This window comes from Cimex lectularius, unplaced genomic scaffold (assembly GCF_000648675.2).
Source record: "Cimex lectularius strain Harlan isolate CLEC.00 unplaced genomic scaffold, Clec_2.1 scaffold1, whole genome shotgun sequence".
NCBI classification, from domain to species: domain Eukaryota; kingdom Metazoa; phylum Arthropoda; class Insecta; order Hemiptera; family Cimicidae; genus Cimex; species Cimex lectularius.
Window position 1 is genome coordinate 4,202,999 of NW_019392813.1, and position 9,770 is coordinate 4,212,768.

At 37.5% G+C, this 9,770-nt stretch overlaps 1 protein-coding gene across 1 annotated transcript in view; it reads left to right on the forward strand.

The window, feature by feature from the left end:
- LOC112127381 overlaps positions 1-9,770 on the forward strand; it is a 683,298-nt gene that overhangs the window by 110,222 nt on the left and 563,306 nt on the right. The window lies entirely within an intron of this gene.

Consider the following 9,770-nt stretch of genomic DNA (forward strand, 5'->3'; position numbering starts at 1 on the left):
CCACATTAAACAAAACCGCGGCGTAGCGGATCCGGTATTGGGGGAAACCCTAATAATCTGGGGGATAGAGTGGCCTTCTCTATCTAGGGAGTGCGCGGGAAACCAGGCTGATGTATTTCGGCCTAGATTGCCCTTTGCGCGAGGCATACGGTTCGATGCTCAATGCGGACACAACCACTCGGAATGGGCAAGCGGGGAGCGAGTTCCGTCTCCCTCGGGGCTGGGACAGCTTCTACACCAACGCTGGGGCTGTAACATCCGTCATTCGTATTCGGAAGTGCGTCAGCTCTCAGTTGAGTATCAAAACGTCCAATAAGGACTAATCAGCCAAATGCGGACGTTAAAGATCCGCATTGTCCTTCTAAGGATCGATAACTTGCACTTTCAAGGACAAATCGGGTCTGTAAATCTGTGCGGATAGTATGGTTAGTAAGCAAGCTTATGCAATGGCTCGTATGATTTTAGACTGGAATGAGTGAGTTGGATGTTGGAACACTCGGTTGAATCTTGTTGAAATTTGTTGTCTCGCTTAGTCGGTCTCACTTAGTTTTCTTCAATAAGGCTAGATTTTCTGACTATACACAGAGGATAGGCCACAACTCACAGAATAGGCGGATGAAAATGATCGATGACGACTAAATTTCAACTTCATCACCCTGCAGACGACGTGGAGAAATTTTACAGACTTGGGAGTAATTTCATACTCTGTTCAGTTTTATTCTTTTGAATTTAATGTGGAGTTCCAAGTAAGTCTTTTGCCGATGTAAAATCTGAAATAACGGACTTAATTGTTTGCTGAGAGATAATTATAGATTGAAGGTCAGATGATACGGCGGAGGGTGTAGGTTATGTGCTACAATTTGGTTTCGCCGATCCTCAATTTCTAAAATATCATAGATTCATACAGCCAAGCAACCCTAAAAGCATTAGCACGTAAAACACACAAAATTATCGGATAATCGTTGAATGCATCCGAAATTTCCAAAACCTCGTAAAACAACATCTTGAGTTTAGAGGAAGACTAGTGTAAGACCCAGAATCTATAATGAGGATAACAAAATCCAACATGAACATCATTTTAGAATGATTACATAGAAACCAAATGAAGAAATTTACGAACTCTAGAAGTGCCAGACATATGGAAGTTAAAGAACTCTCGAAAAATCTGGCAAAGACGTTTATACTGTTGGATAGGGTAAAACACAAAGCATTGATAGTGACAAAAAACTGGTCACTGGCATCTGGAAAACACCACACAACACGGGTATGTTCAACTATGACCCCATTTTGAGGTTAAAGAGGAGAAAGAAACATAGGCGGTTTCTTTCTCCTCTTTAATCTTCTTCAAATTAATCGTTCAATGGAGGCAAAATCTAGATTAATAAAGAATAGTAGTCAATGACCAGTCTTAAAAGAGATATTGAGTGAATTGAACTAGGAACTAGGAACTAAAAACTAACTATGGAACTAGGAAAATTAACAAAACAGTGCTAGGGGGATATGAAAGACCTTACAATCTAATTTCCTTTTCATCGGCATCATCAATGGTTCAAATAAAAACTGATGTAAATAATGTTAATTAACAATTAAGGTGCTTTTTGTTTAAATGCCCTAAGGCATTTATTTATGTGTAGACAGGATATATGGCTCAGGAAAGCTAAGAACTACGGTTTGAATCTTTTTTTAACAAAACCATTTGTAACAAAATTGAAGAATGAAGTTGGACTCCCATGATTTGGTTGTGTTTAATCAAATTATTAAAATAGTCTCTCCAGCTCCAGAGGCAAAAGTACAATGAAATCAAAGTGACGCAACGTTAAAGACGTCAGGGATTAAAATTATCTCATTTTTATTTCATAATCGCGATGAGTGTGTTTGAGGGCGGTTTGTTTAAATATAATTTATCATTAGAAATTATGGTTAACTTTAACAGCAGAACGAAACCCCGGTAATTATTGTTCAAATGTTCGCCGTCAATCGATATTTAGTGCAAAAGGAAGTATAAAAGTTTATCATTTAAGGTCGATAAATGTATACTAAGCAAGTACTTCATGATTTTTATATCGAAAACAACCTTCATTGATCAATTAAACTTTTTAATTTTAATAATAAGTAGAAGGTTTGGACAAAGTAAAAAGGATAATAAGGTCTTTTTTAAGGCATGTGAAATTATTTTTGGTTCATAAGTTTAAATCCACCCCATCCAATCTGCCGAAAAGGGTGTTTCACAAGGCAGCGTCCTTGATTGCATTCTTTATTCAGTATAAGCTAAAGACATTCCAATCATTTACGATACGGTACTCCTTACATGTGCAGGCGTTACCCGCAATCCAGACTCAATATAACCTTAAATAAAACCAGGTCCATCTCTAATATTTGGAAGATTGCTTCAGGAAAAAGATCAGAAACCAAATCATAGCAAATAACCCTTGCCTCTCGTGTAATCTAATCCTCTCTTAGCGACCAATGTTGCCTTCAACTTGGGACTTTACATCGAGACTTACGTACTTGCAACGATCAATTCGATTAAAAAAAATACCGTTGAACAGATGATATAAACTACCCAAAAAGACTATTTGACAGCAGATAGAAACACCACAAAACAAATGCCCTATTTACACACTACTAATACCAATCTAGAGGGACAGAATTGCACTGTGGGGTTCAACCAGGAATTACAACCTACAAAGAATTCAGTCACTCCAGTCTAAAATTCTTTGCACCATTGCCCAAGCTTACTTCTTAACCAACTACTTGCACAGTGTTTCAGATCTTATTTATCCTCGTCACCACTAGAAGTTGACACAAATTTTTAAAATCCTGGACCATCATCACGACTCCCTAGTTCAGCATCTTTCATCTCAAACTTGTCCTGATGCCTAAAGCCTCGAAGAAAATGAATAATTTTGTGGTAGGTGTGTGACTAACCGGTGATTTCTCAAACTAAAATTGAATAAAGTTGGTAGTTTTTGCTAATATCTCTATGAGCATGTATCGCCATTTCTAAGAAGCTAACTATATCGGGCTAATGCTTTCAGTCACATAAGACATGTACCGATGTCTCTTCCGTTTCATGATGGAGTCAGAAGGTTTCTGTCGCAGTTTTTCTCATTTTAATTAAGGTGGTAGCTAAATGGCCTGTGGCCACTGTAAAGTCATATTATTTCCTTAATTCCTGCCTGCTGAGTGAGGGTAGATTTTTATGTGCGTTTTTAGCGACTGGTTGTTTAATAATTTACTGAAGTGGTGAGGAGCGATCGAAAATGAAGTATTTTTGAAAAACACCTTTTTCATTTTTTATGCCATTTCATCCTTTATTCGGGGTCATTTTCAGATTGAAATAAAATACTTGCTTCAAAATTTATATTATTCACATCTGTGTTGTATATTTTTTCAATCAACGTATGTTTTATAATTCACCAAAGCACTGAAGAAGACCCGAATGAAGGTCGAAACATCAGGAAAAAATGAAAAAGGTGTTTTTCTAAAATACTTCATTTCTGACCGTACCTCACGACTTCAACAAATTGAAGATTTTTGTCTTCCCAGTAAACAGAAACTTATTGGAAAATTCATCTAGGATGTGTTAATGCTTTTGATTGCGTTGATTTACCCTTTTAATTTCTGCTTCTTCTTTCCCTACTGTATCAGCCTGTTCGTTGTCTGGAGTTCATCCGTGTCCTAACGTCTACATCATAAGTTGATTTCGTTTTCCTAGGAGTTGGAGATGCATTGGGCATTCCTAGACCAGGTTTTTGAGTTGAAGTGGAGGAGTCTAAAGTTCTATTTCAGGGTCTGAAAATCTATCTGTTTTACTTGCATTTCATTTTTAAATAGTATTCCTTTTGCAATGTTCACGATACAATTTTATTATAAGACAATTTTAGCAGATGGATTTGCAAATGTTTTTCTAATAAACACATTTATGTTAGTATTAATGCTTATTCTCTTATCATGATCTAGAATTTGAGGTTTTCTTTAACAAGAAAGTACAAGAAATCATCATCTACAAGTGTAAGGAGGCGTAGTAAACATTTAACAAACTTCAACCCAAGAGTTATAAAGCCGAAATTTAATTAAACTCATTTCAACTCATTAACACTTCTAGTAAGATTATGTTTCAAAGTGTTAAAAAGTTAGTGAGGAGCACGCCCGGAAGGCTGGTTGGGGGAGGCAGTGCATGATAGGGTTGATGTTCCCCGGTGCCAACTGCCGTGGCTGGGAATCCGGTTTTGAATTTAGAATCGTAATTAGTGGGCCAGACGAGCTGTATATTACGCGGGGATGGAAAATTCGTAAGCGAACGAAAAATTCATTATCGCCCGGGGCTCGAGTCAAAAGTTTCCTCCCTTTAACGAGCCGGTCCTCCGAGGTGATTTCGACCCTTTTACCGTCCTCTGGTAGGCTGGGAGTAAGAAAACTTGACGGCTTCAAAGCTTCGCACCCGATATAAATTTACGAGTACTGACATCAAGCTAACATGTTTAGTACTTGAGGAACATTGAAAAAAGTTAGACCATTGGGTGAGTTAACGAGCAGAAAATTACACAGTTAAAGGGAAAAAAGTAAAATTGTCATTTGTTACTTAACAAATATAAATGCAAGAACAGAAAAGAGATGAAAAGAACGAATAATTATTATTTACAAAATTGTAGGTACGTTATAGGGATAAGGATATGAATAAAAGAGGCGGCCACAAAGCCTTCCTCCCTCGACCTGAGTAGATCTACGGTGTTCCTTTACGTGATAGAGAAAGATTATTTGAAGGTTCTGAGATGCGGTCTGGCGTGACGTCGGTTTTAGAAAAACATTTTCTTCACCATGCCAACGTTTCTATCTTTATTGAGATCATCTTCAGGGCTCAAAGTATTTGTTTTCCGTGTAGATGTGTAATTCTTGTGTGTCGTGTTGAGAGTGCCTCTTTATTTTTGTATGTTACTTTATTTTTTACAACTCATTGGCCTGCTTTAGGCTATTAGTCAACCTCCTTAGGCAAGGCTAAGCAGCTGCTTGTGGCTTTTCCTCACTTATTTGCAAGAATATTCCCTCATGAATACTTAGAACGTGTTTTGTGGTTCCTCTTCTTCGTGCAGTATCTGCACAGTATTTCTTCTGTCAGCACTCCTATCGTGGCATGTGCTTTCGTAAGTGACAAGGTCCTGACAAGAGTCCAACCAGAATCCTGGTTCTGTTGCGGTTGCCTTCCAGTATGGTATGGTGATAAGGATACTAGAAAGCGGGGTTCGTGCTCCCCAGGCACTGTAGCCTTCTGGCTTATTGTAGTTCCTTAGTTCAGTGCAATAGACTCAATCCTTCTCCTTAGAAGTATCAGGTCATTGACTGTCGCTGCTACACTTTCACTCCCTAAGTTTTTTCGTATGTTAGGCTGTTTCCTTCTCCTCATTACATAATCTGCAGATGTGATCATCGTTCTATATGGCCATGTCTATCACTCCTTTGAGTTTAGCTAACTCTAATTGCAGAAGTGATTTTGTCAGTCTTGGTGAGGATTGTTTCATCATAAGTTTACTGCGTCTAGCTCCGCTAGAGTCTATGCACTTCTCCTTTTATTTTGTTTCGATCATTCTGTGATGGAGAATTCTATATTTGTTGCCTTCCAGTAAGTCTTTTGTAAGTTTTGAGGATGGCCCTTCTATGAAACTCTCCACGTGCCTTTTACCTGGGGAAGTTTTGAACTCATTAAAGATCCATTTTTATGAATTTTTTTTGTGGCACGATGACCATGCCTACCCTCTCATTGTCTCTACGTATTAAGAAAAAATATGTAGAGATAGCAACCAAGGGCAGAAATGAACAAAATCAATGGTTTATAATGGTGAAGGCTTATGAATAATAGGCACCAAAAGACCTAAATATCCAGTTTTTGGAGGTACCCAGTTTTCTCTACGGATTGCCTTCTTTATTCAAACCATACTCGTAATTCCTTGTAACCTAGTCAGTTTGAAATTCCTGAGTTGGTAGGAAGCCTCTAGAATTTATTTTGTACTACTTGTAAGTCTTGTAATATTCGATTGTGTATAGTAACATTGGTAATTTTCTCAAATGCCAATCATTTACTCAAATTTCAAATTGCTGATAGTAGACTAGTCCCTTTATTAAGTGCCTAGACATTTCATCATAAGTCTAGATTCTTCATTAAGTTCCAATATGGCAATAGGCAGTTAGTCAAAAATGAAATTTAATGAAAAATGATCAGTGGCATTCTGTGCTTCAGCCAATTTATCGAACGTTTCATACCGCACTATATAAATAGCGTCATTTAAAACATCTTCAGTTTACGGTTTTTTGAAGAATTCGCGCTAACTGGAGATAAAAAGTGACGCTGAGAAGCCATTGTGATACCGGAGTGGAAGCAACAACAGAAAACCGACAAAAGGGCAAAAGAAAAAGATTGCAGCTTTGCTTTGACCAACTTACTAAACAGGGGCCGATTAAAGGACTAAGCGCTTGATGGAGGGTCTAGCATTTGGTAAATGTTTTGTCATATAGAAATATCGTTATATTTTAACTATTTCCCTAGTCATTTCATTAAACATCTAAACTTATTGCCTGCGCATATACATCTGCATGTGCTTTTTAGATGTCCCGGCTGAATTCCTTCTTGAACCAATGACGCTTTAAAAAAAGTGTTTAATATTCTTGAGTATAATTTCAAATTTTTACCTTTTTTTGGAGAAAAATTATACAGGGCAACTTCAATTATACAGGGGTTCAGCTTCAAAATTTCAAAGACGACCCTAGTTATGGCAAAATGTTTGAAAAATCGCATATCGTTTGTTTAATCGTTAATTCCAATACTTTGCTTCTTCACTAAACTAAACATTAATTGCCTTTATTGTTTACACTCGGTCATTGTTTATCACACTCGTATTTATTTTTCTTCAGCCTCCCAAATCGACATTTATGCAAGGAACTTAGACGCCTGTCATAATCAATTCCGAAGTCCCTGGACGAAATGAGAGCTATACGGCATAAATTGTAAGTCCGTATTCTCTAATTTTATTTTTGAAAAACAACCTAAAACCCTTCCGACATTTCGGAGAGGGGAATTCGGATTTTCGCGAACATACAGTAAAATATTCAGCTCCTAGTCTAAATTACGCTCCCGGTTTCTTGGTTATGGAACAGGAACTGATTCGTATTTCCGCATATTGCAACACGAATACAATTTTTGTGGTTTATTCTGGAGCGACCAGAAAATTTCTGGGAGTTCAACTCGACTGCACGCCGCGCAATACCACCACTTTCAATAAAGCAGTTGTACATATCAACTCGCTGTTGATCGGAAATGCTCTTCGGTTCATTTTGAATGGAATACTGAATGTAACGAATAGATTGTGAAATTTACTTATTTCCATGAATTAAGATTTGCTCTCGAAATGTGAGTTTGACAAACAATAAAGGCAATTAATGTTTACTTTAGTGAAGAAGCAAATTATTGGATTATTTTTGGACAGCGTCATTTGTTCAAGAGGAATTCAGCCGGGCCATCTAAAAAGGACACCCTGTATAATGTGGGAGGTTTATGGGCCAACAAACAGTGGCGTCAGTGCTGACTCTCTGCGTGTTTTTACTTCTTTTTCTAGTTGTTCGCGTGAACAGTTTTAACCTGGAGCCATTTGGATCTCTCGGTCTGTATACTAGCCCAATAGCCCAAAATCTTAGCCTCTCGTTTGTACGTCGGGTTGTCAACTATCAAAAAGAATCGAAAATATAAAATATACACAGACAGACGAGCGCATCTGACGACCTACCAGAAAAGACTTACAGAAGCCTTCATTGCCGGAACCCTAGCGGCGGCAAATCGACACCCAGGAGGACACTAGGAGAGCCCTCCAGTTGAGAATACCAAACCACGGCAGAGTACTTCGAGTCGCAGGCCTGGCGTCGCTAATACATATCGTATCATCACCCGAGATACGTACATAAAATATGGTCACATTCATCCTCACAGAATACTAGATATTTCTCGGCGCGTGGTCGAACCCACTCCATTCTTGTTAGCAACCTACTCTCCAGACGTTTTACTCACTACAAAGTACTCAGTATTCCTCAGAGAGAGGTCAAACAATCACCTCCTTTCATGGTAATAAATTACATTCATTCCAATAACTTAATATAAACACAACACCCGATACATAAAAGTCCGGTCACGATCACTCCCCCAGAGTACTCGATATTCCTCCGGACTGTCAACTGTTATTATTCACATATGATTTTTTATTCAAAAGAAAAGTTGTCATCAATCAGACAATCGTACTAACGTCTTATTGTAAAATAGTTCGGCTTGTGGAATTTTCCTCAAGGTGATGGAATATTTGTCCATTTCCGTCCCTTTGCTCGGTTATTATCTTGCCGAGGAAAGGGATCATCTCCGGGATTTTCCTGTTTGAAATCGTAAGGAACGTTTGCCCTCTTCAAACACGGGCTAATCCTGTAAAGCTGTTTGAACGGAATATTTGAACAGAGCCGTTTCTTTTACTTTTACCACGGAATGTGCCTTATTTAAGGCGTGTGCGATTTTTTTTTATTATCAAGAGTTTTACTTTAAAACCGCCTCGAAATACTGTTAGTTTATTACGACGATTAATTGAAATCATGTATGAACCGCAGAAACCAGCAGTAGTTTAACTTTTGATTTTTACGAATGAAGTGGCACTGTTTAATCAAAAAAATATATTTTTTAGGCATTGCATTTCTCTATGAACATCCTGTGTCACAAGTAAACTATTTGTAGTACTCTCTTCAAGTACAACTGTTTTAGATTACTAGGTAATTCTTATATATAATTACGTATTTTTCTTTACTTAAAAAAATAATAAAAATAACATTGAGAGCGAATTGTTCGTCCTGGCCATCCTGAGGGTAGATTTGACAGCCGCTAAACTTAAGACTAAGCCCTTTATATTAAATTCAATAAAAAACCATTTTCATTATAACTTTAAATTAAACTCAATATTGCTATAAATCATTAAAACTGTTTTAACCAGCGTTCATGGAATATCGATAACTTCTAATAAAAAAACATATACTGTAAAAGTCAACCATGATATTTTAAATTTATAAAAAGTATTGAACATTTGTCATTCTATTCTGACATGACATCGTTATTGTGTAATGATGTAAAATCGAGGGAATTGAGAGACGAATGTCAAAACCGACTCGTCATGGATGAGACGGCCGTTGGACAGTTTTAGAACGCTTTTATTTATTGCAATACATTTCCTACCGTATATTATCTAGTATAAATCTAAGGGGCTAAAATATATTAAATAGCATTTTGCTATAAGAATGTAACATATTAATTGCCATATTAGTGGTTTTAGGATGAAATAGTATGTATAGGGAAATGCCATGGAGTTTCCAGAGCTACTAAAGGGATAGGCTTCCAAGCAGAATTGTTTCTTATCAAAAGAGAATGCGATGACGTACACAATTCGATGATACTGTTGAACAGAACGCAAACAAAATTAACAAAGAAAATTCGCCCAAACTGTCTTTTCAAGATGCACATGGTTGACAATGAGTTCTGTAACGGGAAAATAAGACTTTGAGGAGCGTCGGTGGCCGCAACGGTTTAGGCGTCACTGTAAGGTAAAGGTCCCGGGTTCGAATCCAGCGGCCCTGCATTCAAACCCGACATGCATACAAATCGGCTTTTTTTCAAAAACACCGGCACCCCGATGGTTCAAATAACTTCGTAGTTGAAATACCCTCGTTAAAAAAAATAAGTCTTTGATGAAAAATTA